This window comes from Triticum dicoccoides, chromosome 2B (assembly GCF_002162155.2).
Source record: "Triticum dicoccoides isolate Atlit2015 ecotype Zavitan chromosome 2B, WEW_v2.0, whole genome shotgun sequence".
NCBI classification, from domain to species: domain Eukaryota; kingdom Viridiplantae; phylum Streptophyta; class Magnoliopsida; order Poales; family Poaceae; genus Triticum; species Triticum dicoccoides.
The window spans coordinates 778,604,005-778,616,293 of NC_041383.1; the positions used below are offsets into that span (position 1 = coordinate 778,604,005).

Sequence of the window (12,289 nt, forward strand, 5' to 3'; positions counted from 1 at the left end):
AGGCGGACGAGGTGGGGGAGTAGGTGAGGCAGGAGTAGGAGGCGGACAAGAAGGCAGACGAGGAGGGGGAGTAGGTTAGGCAGGAGGAGGAGGCGGACGAGGAGGGGGAGTAGGTGAGGCAGGAGGAGGAGGCGGACGAGGAGTACGTAAAGCAGCCCGGAGTAGAGGACCTCTTTCTTCTCCTCGACCCTCTGATGTAGTGCTTCACCGTTCTTAGGAGGAGGAAACAGAGGATGGGGATGAGGCTTGTGAGGAGGACGAGGAGGATTTTGCGGAGGAGGTGGTGGAGGATGAGGAGGAGAAGGTGGTGGAGGACGCCGCCGCCGAGAGGAGGCTGGTTGTTCGTCAGGTTTCTGAGGGTGGGGATGGACCCTCATGGGTGACAGAGCACCACGAGGTGAGCGGTTCGCAACCGAGCGATTCGACTATCAGCACTACTTCCAGAGGGAAAGTGTGGCTGCGTGGTTCTTCAAAGCTTCCAAGACGTCCATATGTGCATAGAGACGTGTTGATTAAACCATTGGGAGAGAAGTAAGTGGTTATCTCGACTCATCCCATATAAATTGTAACTTTTGTCATTTCCTCATATATAATATGACTTCACTCTTCGAAATGTAGAAGCTTAGTAAAAGGTGGTGAGAGGCGTCTGCCACTGTCGCCGAGTGGCATCATTGGGGGTCTTTGTAGGTTAAATTATCCTGGAATGGTCACTTTGCCGAACGGTATCATTGAGCCAGCTTGGCCATGGGATCACTACAAACTTGCACCAGATTTCCTGGATATGCGTTAGAGGGTTTTTTATAACAGAGCCATGCGAGTGGTTAACGATTTTTGGGTAAGTCCTTTCAAACACCTAAATGTCAATACCAAAAGGTTTAAATTTGCCATAGTCATCATTTAACCCTTCTCACATGTATGCATGTTTGTAGGATTTCTATACATGCGTTGAGGGTCAGAAGGATCGTGCAAATGTGGTGGTTGAGAATATTCCAAGAAACTAGTCCACGACATGCACTATGAGGACGCGTCCGGTTAGTGGTCAAGTATCACGCAGACTATCTCAACCATAGGATTTCCAAACTGGAGGCTCGAGGGACGCATCTTTCACGGGACAATTACTTCAAGGCAAGTGACGATGGATGCTTGCTATTTCCTACACTACGGCAAAATTAGAATCCTTACTAAGATGTATTTGTTTAATTTACAGGTGATTCCTCGGTGGTGCGCTAACAAACGTCCGTGCTGGGAGAAGATCGTCGAATGGTGGACAGATCCAGGGTGGCAGGATGAACACAAAGTAATATTTGAACGGCGCAAGTTGATGGGGGGGGGGTCGAGGACACCGTCAAGGCAACCTCACCATCCCAGGTGTCGTCTCAAAACATGTAGGCAACCACATCCTTTTCTTTTCATCATGTTATATTTCATTTGTGAGCACTCCCATGATTGTTTGGATCGCTTTCTTTTGCAGAAAGAAGACACTGGCAAGGATATCACTTACTTCGAGGCATGGACCATCAAACGTACCAAAGACGTCAAGGACAAGGACCCTCTCCACCCGGAGAGGGACTGGATCAGCTTAAAGCCCGGTCAGATGGAGATAACTACACAAAAAAATTGAAAGAGACTTACGGGCCTGACGCTGATCCTCACGTGCTACCGCTTGACCCTCTTGTGGCCATTGTTGCGGCAAACGGAAGACCGAATAGCCGGATGGCGGTTCACCTCGATTCTGTCATAACCTCCTCCCTTCCGAGAGTCAACATGCTCCGTGCTATGAGTACTGGCTCTACTCCTACCGTAGAGCGTCACGTACCACATTCCGTGAGCATTATTGAGGATATTCAGGTCAGTGCTTCTTCATTGATCCTTCATGGTCCTTCTTCATTGATCCTTCTTCATTATTGAGGATATTTGCATTTCAACATGAATGGCATTTGCATTGCCATATTGTAGACTCGACTGATTGACACCGAGAAAGAACAAGATGAAAACCGGGCCAAGCTGAAGGCACAATATGATCTAGTGAAGTCTTTACAACATATGGTGGCCAATCTTTATTCCATGCAAGGCCAACCAGTGCCAGAGATGCCACCGACGCCAGAGTGGAACATTGTGAGTTTTGTTCAAACTATTTCTATCACCACTTTCGGCATTACCATATGCATTCATCTCACTATTGGGTCAATCCATCACAGCTCAACCCATCACAAGGGTTTAACAATGTTCTGGTAGTTCCACCTCAAGGTTGTGGAGTTGGGGCAGCAAAGGGAATGATGCCTTCTAATGTTGATGTTATCACTCCGGTTGACAGAGTTGGGGCAGCAAACAGAATGATGCCTTCTAATGTCAATGTTATCACTTCGATCTCCAAAATCGCGTGAACTTCATGTTATGTTTGAAACCGTTTCTTGTATGTTGAGAACTCTTGCATCTTGAGACTTGTAAACTTGTGGTCTATTGCTTTGATGCACTATTGCTTTTATGTGGAATGTTTTTTAGAATCAATCATTGCTTATTTTATTAAATGATGCCTATATGTGACATGTTCTATGTGTGATGAACTATATGCTGCTGTTGTATATGTTTCGCTGCAGGAAAGAAATAGAAACAGGGAAAAAAGGCTCCTGGGCACACCATTGCTGAGGGCTGCTCTCGGCAATGACTGTGAAACTGGACCAGAACGCACCCACCAAGGATAGAACCGCATATTGAAACGCTTTTGCAAGGTGGATATCATTACATCAACATTACATAATAGATGGGGATGTTGGAAATATGCCCTAGAGGCAATAATAAATTAGTTATTATTATTTTATTTCCTTGTTCATGATAATCGTTTATTATCCATGCTATAATTGTATTGATAGGAAACTCAGATACATGTGTGGGTACATAGACAACACCATGTCCCTAGTAAGCCTCTAATTGACTATCTCGTTGATCAATAGATGGTTATGGTTTCCTGACCATGGACATTGGATGTCGTTGATAACGGGATCACATCATTAGGAGAATGATGTGATGGACAAGACCCAATCCTAAGCCTAGCACAAAGATCGTGTAGTTTGTATGCTAAAGCTTTTCTAATGTCAAATATCATTTCCTTAGACCATGAGATTGTGCAACTCCCGGATACAGTAGGAATGCTTTGGGTGTACCAAACGTCACAACATAACTGGGTGGCTATAAAAGTGCATTACGGGTATCTCCGAAAGTGTCTGTTGGGTTGGCACGAATCAAGATTGGGATTTGTCACTCCGGTTGACGGAGAGGTATCTCTGGGCCCACTCGGTAGGACATCATCATAATGTGCACAATGTGACCAAGGGGTTGATCACGGGATGATGTGTTACGGAACGAGTAAAGAGACTTGCCGGTAACAAGATAGAACAAGGTATCGGCATACCGACGATCGAATCTCGGGCAAGTATAATACCGCTAGACAAAGGGAATTGTATACGGGATCGATTGACTCCTTGACATCGTGGTTCATCCGATGAGATCATCGTGGAACATGTGGGAGCCAACATGGGTATCCAGATCCCGCTGTTGGTTATTGGCCAGAGAGTTGTCTCGGTCATGTCTGCATGGTTCCCGAACCCGTAGGGTCTACACACTTAAGGTTCGGTGACACTAGGGTTGTAGAGATAATAGTATGCGGTAACCTGAATGTTGTTCGGAGTCCCGGATGAGATCCCGGACGTCACGAGGAGTTCCGGAGTGGTCCGGAGGTAAAGATTTATATATAGGAAGTCCAGTTTTCGGCCACCCAGAAAGTTTCGGGGGTCATCGGTATTGTACCGGGACCACCGGAAGGGTCCCGGGGGTCCACCGGGTGGGGCCACCTATCCCGGAGGGCCCCATAGGCTGAGGGGGCGTGGGAACCAGTCCCTGGTGGTCTGGTGCGCTCCCTTGGGCCTCCCATGCGCCTAGGGTTAGAAACCCTAAGGGGTGGGGGCGCCTCCACTTGGCTTGGAGGCCAAGCCACCCCTAGGGCAGTCGTCCCCCACCCTAGATGGGATCTACAAGGGGCCGGCGCCCCCCTAGGCCCCTATATATAGTGGAGGGGTGGGAGGGCAGTCGCACCTGAGTCCCTGGCGCCTCCCTCCCTCCCGTGACACCTCTTCCTCCCCGCTTGTGCTCGGTGAAGCCCTGCTGGGATCCCGCTACTTCCACCACCACGCCGTCGTGCTGCTGGATCTCCATCAACCTCTCCTCCTGTTGCTGGATCAAGAAGGAGGAGATTTCTCTCCCAACCGTATGTGTGTTGAACGCGGAGGTGCCGTTCGTTCGGCACTAGGATCATCGGTGATTTGGATCACGACGAGTACGACTCCATCAACCCCGTTCACTTGAACGCTTATGCTTAGCGATCTACAAGGGTATGTAGATGCACTCCCCTTCCCCTCGTTGCTAGATTACTCCATAGATTGATCTTGGTGATGCTTAGAAAATTTTGAATTTCTGCTACGTTCCCCAACAGTGGCATCATGAGCTAGGTCTATTGCATAGATTCTATGCACGAGTAGAACACAAGTTGTTGTGGGCGTTGATTTTGTTCTATATGCTTACTGTTACTAGTCCTATCTTGTTTCGACGGTATTGTGGGATGAAGCGGCTCGGACCGACCTTACACGTACACTTACGTGAGACAGGTTCCACCGACTGACATGCACTTGTTGCATAAGGTGGCTAGCGGGTGCCAGTCTCTCCCACTTTAGTCGGATCGGATTCGATGAAAAGGGTCCTTATGAAGGGTAAATAGCAATTGGCATATCACGTTGTGGCTTTTGCGTAGGTAAGAAACGTTCTTGCTAGAAACCCATAGAAGCCACGTAAAACATGCAAACAACAATTAGAGGACGTCTAACTTGTTTTTGCAGGGTATGCTATGTGATGTGATATGGCCAAAAGAATGTGATGAATGATATGTGATGTGTGAGATTGATCAGGTTCTTGTAATAGGAATCATGACTTGCATGTCGATGAGTATGAAAACCGGCAGAAGCCATAGGAGTTGTCTTAATTTATTGTATGACCTGCGTGTCATTGAACAACGCCATGTAATTACTTTACTTTATTGCTAAACTGTTAGCCATAGTAGTAGAAGTAATAGTTGGCAAGACAACTTCATGGAGATACGATGATGGAGATCATGATGATGGAGATCATGGTGTCATGTCGGTGACGATGATGATCATAGAGCCCCGAAGATGATCCCTCATTAAAATTTCAAGATGAGATCAAAAGGAGCAAAATGATATTGGCCATATCATGTCACTTTTTGATTGCATGTGATGTTTATCATGTTTATGCATCTTATTTGCTTAGAACGATGGTAGTAAATAAGATGATCCCTCATTAAAATTTCAAGAAAGTGTTCCCCCTAACTGTGCACCGTTGCGAAAGTTCGTTGTTTCGAAGCACCACGTGATGATCGGGTGTGATAGATTCTAACATTCACATACAACGGGTGTAAGCCAGATTTACACACGCGAAACACTTAGGTTGACTTGACGAGCCTAGCATGTACAGACATGGCCTCGGAACACAAGAGATCGAAAGGTCGAGCATGAGTCGTATAGTAGATACGATCAACATGAAGATGTTCACCAATGATGACTAGTCTGTCTCACGTGATGATCGGACACGGCCTAGTTGACTCGGATCATGTAATCACTTAGATGACTAGAGGGATGTCTATCTGAGTGGGAGTTCATTATATGAACTTAATTATCCTGAACATAGTCAAAATCCCTTTGCAAATTATGTCATAGCTCGCGCTTTGGTTCTACTGTTTTAGATATGTTCCTAGAGAAAATATAGTTGAAAGTTGACAGTAGCAATTATGCGGACAGTAGAAGGCTTATGTCCTTAATGCACCGCTCGGTGTGCTGGACCTCGAACGTGGTCTGTGGATGTTGTGAACATCTGACATACACATTTTGATGACTACTTGATAGTTCGGTAATGTTAAATGGTTTAGAATTGAGGCACCAAAGACATTTTGAAATGTCGCAGAACATATGATATGTTCCAAGAGCTGAAATTGGGATTTCAGGCTCGTGCCCACACTAAGAGGTATGAGACCTCCGACGAGTTTTCTAGCCTACAAACTAAGGGAGAAGATCTCAATCGTTGAGCTTGCACTTAGATTGTCTGGGTACAACAATCACTTGAGTCGAGTGGGAGTTAATCTTCCAGATGAGATAGTGATGTTTCTCCAAAGACATTGCCACCAAGCTACTAGAGCTTCATGATGAACTATAACATAACATGGATAGATATGATGTTCCTTGAGCTATTCGCAATGTTTGACACCGTGAATGTAGAAATGAAGAAGGAGCATCAATTGTTGATGGTTAGCGAAACCACTAGTTTCCAGAAGGGCAAGGGCAAGAAGGGGTACTTCATGAAACGGCAAATTAGTTGTTGCTCAAGTGAAGAAACCCAGGGTTAAACCCAAACCCGAGACTAAGTGCTTCTGTAATGAGGGAACGGACACTGAAGCAGAACTACCCTAGATACTTGGTAGATGAGAAGGCAGGCAAGGTTGACAGAAGTATATTGGATATACATTGAATCAAATGTGTACTTTACTAGTACTCCTAGTAGCACCAGGGTATTGAGATACCGGTTCGATAGCTAAGTGTTAGTAACTCGAAGTAAAAGGCTACGGAATAAACGGAGACTAGCTAAAGGAGAGATAACGATGTGTGTTGGAAGTGTTTCCAAGGTTGATGTGATCAAACATCGCACGCTCCCTCTACCATCAAGATTGGTATTAAACCTAAATAATTTTCATTTGGTGTTTGCATTGAGCATAGACATGATTGCATTATGTCTATCGCAATACGGTTATTCATTTAAGAAGAATAATGGTTACTCTGTTTATTTGAATAATACCTTCAATGGTCTTGCACCTAAAAGAATGGTTTATTGAATCTCGCGTAGTGATACACATTTTCATGCCAAAAGATATAAGATAGTAATGATAGTACCACTTACTTGTGGCACTGCCATGTAAGTCATATTGGTATAAGACGCATGAAGAAGCTCCATGCTGATGGATCTTTGGACTCACTCGTTTTTGAAAAGTTTGAGACATGCGAACCATGTCTATTGGTGTATATGCATGAAGAAACTCCATGCAGATGGATCGTTTGGACTCACTTGATTTTGAATCACTTGAGAAAAGCAAATCATACCACATGGGCAAGATGACTAAAAAGCCTCGTTTTCAGTAAAATGGAACAAGATAGCAACTTGTTGGAAGTAACACATTTTGATGTGTGCCGTCGAATGAGTGCTGAGGCATGCAGTGAATATCGTTATATTCTTACTTCACAGATGATTTGAGTAGATGTTGAGTATATTTACTTGATGAAACACAAGTCTGAATTATTGAATAGTTCAAGTAATTTTAGAGTGAAGTTGAAGATCATCGTGACAAGAGGATAAAATGTCTATGATATGATCATAGAGATGAGTATCTGAGTTACAAGCTTTGGCATTCAATTAAGACATTGTGGAAATTGTTTCACAATTAATACCGCCTGGAACACCATAGAGTGATGGTGTGTCCGAACATCATAGTTGCACCCTATTGGATATGGTGCCTACCATGATGTCTCTTATCGAATTACCACTATCGTTCATGGGTTAGGCATTAGAGACAACCGCACGCACTTTAATAGGGCACCACGTAATTCTGTTGAGACGACACAGTTTGAACTATGGTTGTGAGAAACCTAAGTTTGGAGAAACCTAAGTTGTCGTTTCTTAAAAAGTTTGGGGGTGCGACGCTTATGTGAAAAAGTTTCAGGTCGATAAGCTCGAACCCAAAGCGGATAAAATTCATCTTCATAGGACACCCAAAAACAGTTGGGTACACCTCCTAATTCAGATCTGAAAGTAATAGGGATTGTTTCTTGAATCGGGTCCTTTCTCGAGGAAAAGTTTCTCTTGAAAGAATTGAGTGGGAGGATGGTGGAGACTTGATGAGGTTAATGAACCATCACTTCAACCAGTGTGTAGCAGGGCACATGAAGTTGTTCATGTGGCACCTACACCAATTGAAGTGGAAGCTGATGATAGTGATCATGATGCTTCGGATCAAGTCACTACCAAACCTCGTAGGTCGACAAGGACATGTACTGCTTCAGAGTGGTACGGTAATCCTGTCTTGGAGGTCATGTTGCTAGACAACAATGAACCTACGAGCTATGGAGAAGCGATGGTGGGCCCGGATTCCGACGAATGGCTCGAGGCCATAAAATTCGAGAGAGGATCCATGTATGAAAACAAAGTATAGACTTTGGTAGAACTACTTGATGGTTGTAAGGCTATTGGGTACAAATGGATTTTAAAAGGAAGACGGACAATGATGGTAAGTTTCACCATTAAGAAAGCTCGACTTGTCATTAAGATATTTTCCAACAAGTTCAAGGAGTTGACTACGGTGAGGCTTTCTCACTCATAGCGATGCTAAGAGTCTGTTGGAATTGGATTAGCAGTTACTGCATTATTTATGAAATCTTGCAGATAGGATGTCAAAACATTGTTTCCTCGACAATTTTCTTGAGATAAGGTTGTATGTGATACAACCAGAAGGTTTTGACAATCCTGAAAGACGCTAACAAGTATGCAAAGCTCCAACAATCCTTCTAAGGACTGGAGTAAGCATCTCGGAGTTGGAATGTACGTTTTGATGAGATGATCAAAGATTTTGGGTTTATACAAAGTTTATGAGAAACTTGTATTTCCAAAGAAGTGAGTGGGAGCACTGTAGAATTTCTGATGAGTATATGTTGTTGACATATTGTTGATCAGAAATGATGTAGAATTTTTGGAAAGCATATAGGGTTATTTGAAAAGTGTTTTTCAATAGAAAACCTGGATTAAGCTGCTTGAACATTGAGCATCAAGATCTATGAGGATAGATCGAAAACGCTAAATGGTACTTTCAAATGAGCACATACCTTGACATGATCTTGAAGGTGTTCAAGATGGATCATTCAAAGAAGGAGTTCTTGCCTGAGTTGTAAGGTATGAAGTTAAGACTTAATGCTCGACCACGGCAGAAGAAAGAGAAAGGACGAAGGTCGTCCCCTATGCTTCAAACGTAGGCTCTATAGTATGCTATGCTGTGTACCGCACCGGAAGTGTGCCTTGCCATGAGTCAGTCAAGGGGTACAAGAAAGATCCAGGAATGGATCATTGGACAGCGGTCAAAATTGTCCTTGGAGTAAATAAGGACATGTTTCTCGATTATGGAGGTGATAAAGAGTTCGGCGTAAAGGGTTAAGTCGATGCAAGCTTTAGCACCTATCCGAATGACTCTAAGTAGCAAACTGGATACGTATAGTGGAGCAACCATTTGGAATAGCTCCAAGTGGAGCGTGGAAGCAACATTTACAATATGAACTAGAGATTTGCGAAGTACATACGGATCTGAATGTTGCAGACCCGTGGACTAAAACCTCTCTCACAAGCAAAACATGATCAAACACTAGAACTCATTGAGTCTTAATCACATGATGATGTGAACTAGTTTAGTGACACTAGTGAACTCTTTGGATGTTGGTCACATGGCGATGTGACCTGTGAGTGTTAATCACATGGCAATGTGAACTAGATTATTGACTTTAGTGCAAGTGGGAGACTGTTGGAAATATGCCCTAGAGGCAATAATAAATTAGTTATTTTTATTATTATATTTCCTTGTTCATGACAATGGTTTATTGTCCATGCTATAATTGTATTGATAGGAAACTCAGATACATGTGTGGATACATAGATAACACCAGGTCCCTAGTAAGCCTCTAGTTGACTAGCTCGTTGATCGATAGATGGTTACGGTTTCCTGACCATGGACATTGGATGTCGTTGATAACGGGATCACATCATTAGGAGAATGATGTGATGGACAAGACCCAATCTTAAGCCTAGCACAAAGATCGTGTAGTTCGTATGCTAAAGCTTTTCTAATGTCAAGTATCATTTCCTTAGACCATGAGATTGTGCAACTCCTGGATACCGTAGGAATGCTTTGGGTGTACCAAACGTCACAACATAACTGGGTGTCTATAAAGGTGCACTACGGGTATCTCCGAAAGTGTCTATTGGGTTGGCACGAATGGAGACTGGGATTTGTCACTCCGTGTGACGGAGAGGTATCTCTGGGCCCACTCGGTAGGACATCATCATAATGTGCACAATGTGACCACGGGGTTGATCATGGGATGACGTGTTATGGAACGAGTAAAGAGACTTGCCGGTAACGAGATTGAACAAGGTATCGGCATACCGACGATCGAATCTCGGCTAAGTGCTATACCGCCAGACAAAGGGAATTGAATACGGGATTGATTGAATCCTCGACATCGTGGTTCATACGATGAGATCATCATGGAACATTTGGGAGCCAACATGGGTATCCAGATCCCGCTGTTGGTTATTGGCCGGAGAGTTGTCTCGGTCATGTCTGCATGGTTCCCGAACCCGTAGGGTCTACACACTTAAGGTTCGGTGACATTAGGGTTGTAGAGATAATAGTATGCAGTAACCCGAATGTTGTTCGGAGTCCCGGATGAGATCCCGGACGTCACGAGGAGTTCCGGAGTGGTCCGGAGGTAAAGATTTATATATAGGAAGTCCAGTTTCGGCCACCGGGAAAGTTTTGGGGGTCATCGGTATTGTACCGGGACCACCGAAAGGGTCCCGAGGGTCCACCGGGTGGGGCCACCTATCCTGGAGGGCCCCATAGGCTGAGGGGGCGTGGGAACCAGTCCCTGGTGGGCTGGTGCGCCCCCCCTTGGGCCTCCCATGCGCCTAGGGTTAGAAACCCTAAGGGGTGGGGGCGCCTTCACTTGGCTTGGAGGCCAAGCCACCCGGGCAGCCGCCCCCCCTCCCTAGATGGGATCTACAAGGGGCAGGCGCCCCCCTAGGCCTCTATATATAGTGGAGGGGAGGGAGGGCTGCCGCACCTGAGTCCCTGGCGCCTCCCTCCCTCCCGTGACACCTCTTCCTCCCCGCTTGCGCTTGGCGAAGCCCTGCCGGGATCCCGCTACTTCCACCACCATGCCGTCGTGCTGCTGGATCTCCATCAACCTCTCCTCCCCTTGCTGGATCAAGAAGGAGGAGATGTCTCTCCCAACCGTATGTGTGTTGAGCGTGGAGGTGCCGTCCGTTCGGCGCTAGGATAATCGGTGATTTTGATCACGACGAGTATGACTCCATCAACCCCGTTCACTTGAACGCTTCCGCTTAGCGATCTACAAGGGTATGTAGATGCACTCCCCTTCCCCTCGTTACTAGATTACTCCATAGATTGATCTTGGTGATGCGTAGAAAATTTTAAATTTCTGCTACGTTCCCCAACAGGGGATACATACAAGACATACAAATGCCGCAAGAATAAATCAATACTTCATACATAAGATCAACATCCGAACTACGGATGAAACACAAACAGAAACTCAAACAACATCCACCCTGCTAGCCCAGGCTGCCGACCTGGAACCTATCCCCTGATCGAAGAAGAAGTAGAAGAAGAACTCCAAAACAAGCAAACATCGCTCTCGCGTCATGATCATCGCATAACCTGCATCTGCAACTGTTGTTGTAGTAAACGGTGAGCCACGAGAACTCAGCAATCCCATTACCATGGGTATCAAGACTAGCAAAGCTTAAAGCGGTAAGGAAGGGGTAAAGTGGTGAGGTTGCAGCAGCGACTAAGCATGATATGGTGGCTAACATACACAAATAAGAGCGAGAAAAGAACAAACAAAACGGTTGTGAAACTAGCAATGATCAAGAAGTGATCCTGAACTCCTACTTACGTCAAACATAACCCAAAACCGTGTTCACTTCCCGGACTCCGCCGAAAAGAGACCATCACGGCTACACACGCGCTTGATGCGTTTTAATTCGTATCTGGTGTCAAGTTATCTAAAACCGGACATTAACAAATTCCCATCTGCCACATAACCATGGGCACGGCTCTCGAAAGTTTATACCCTGCAGGGGTGTCCCAACTTAGCCCATGATAAGCTCTCGCAATCAACGAAGGATATTCCTTCTCCCGGGAAGACCCGATCAGTCTCGGAATCCCGGTTACAAGACATTTTGACAATGGTAAAACAAGACCAGCAAGACCGCCCGTCGTGCCGACAAATCCCGATAGGAGCTGCACATATCTCGTTCTCAGGGCACACCGGATGAGCAAGACGTCGGGTTGGCATAGACCCTGGTTGCCCAGGGGGCGCCGTACATCGCTCGGTTT

At 45.4% G+C, this 12,289-nt stretch overlaps 1 pseudogene; it reads left to right on the forward strand.

Annotated features, from left to right (window-relative positions):
- Positions 1 to 1,713: 1,713 nt before the first annotated feature.
- LOC119361390 overlaps positions 1,714 to 12,289 on the forward strand; it is a 92,171-nt pseudogene continuing 81,595 nt past the window's right edge.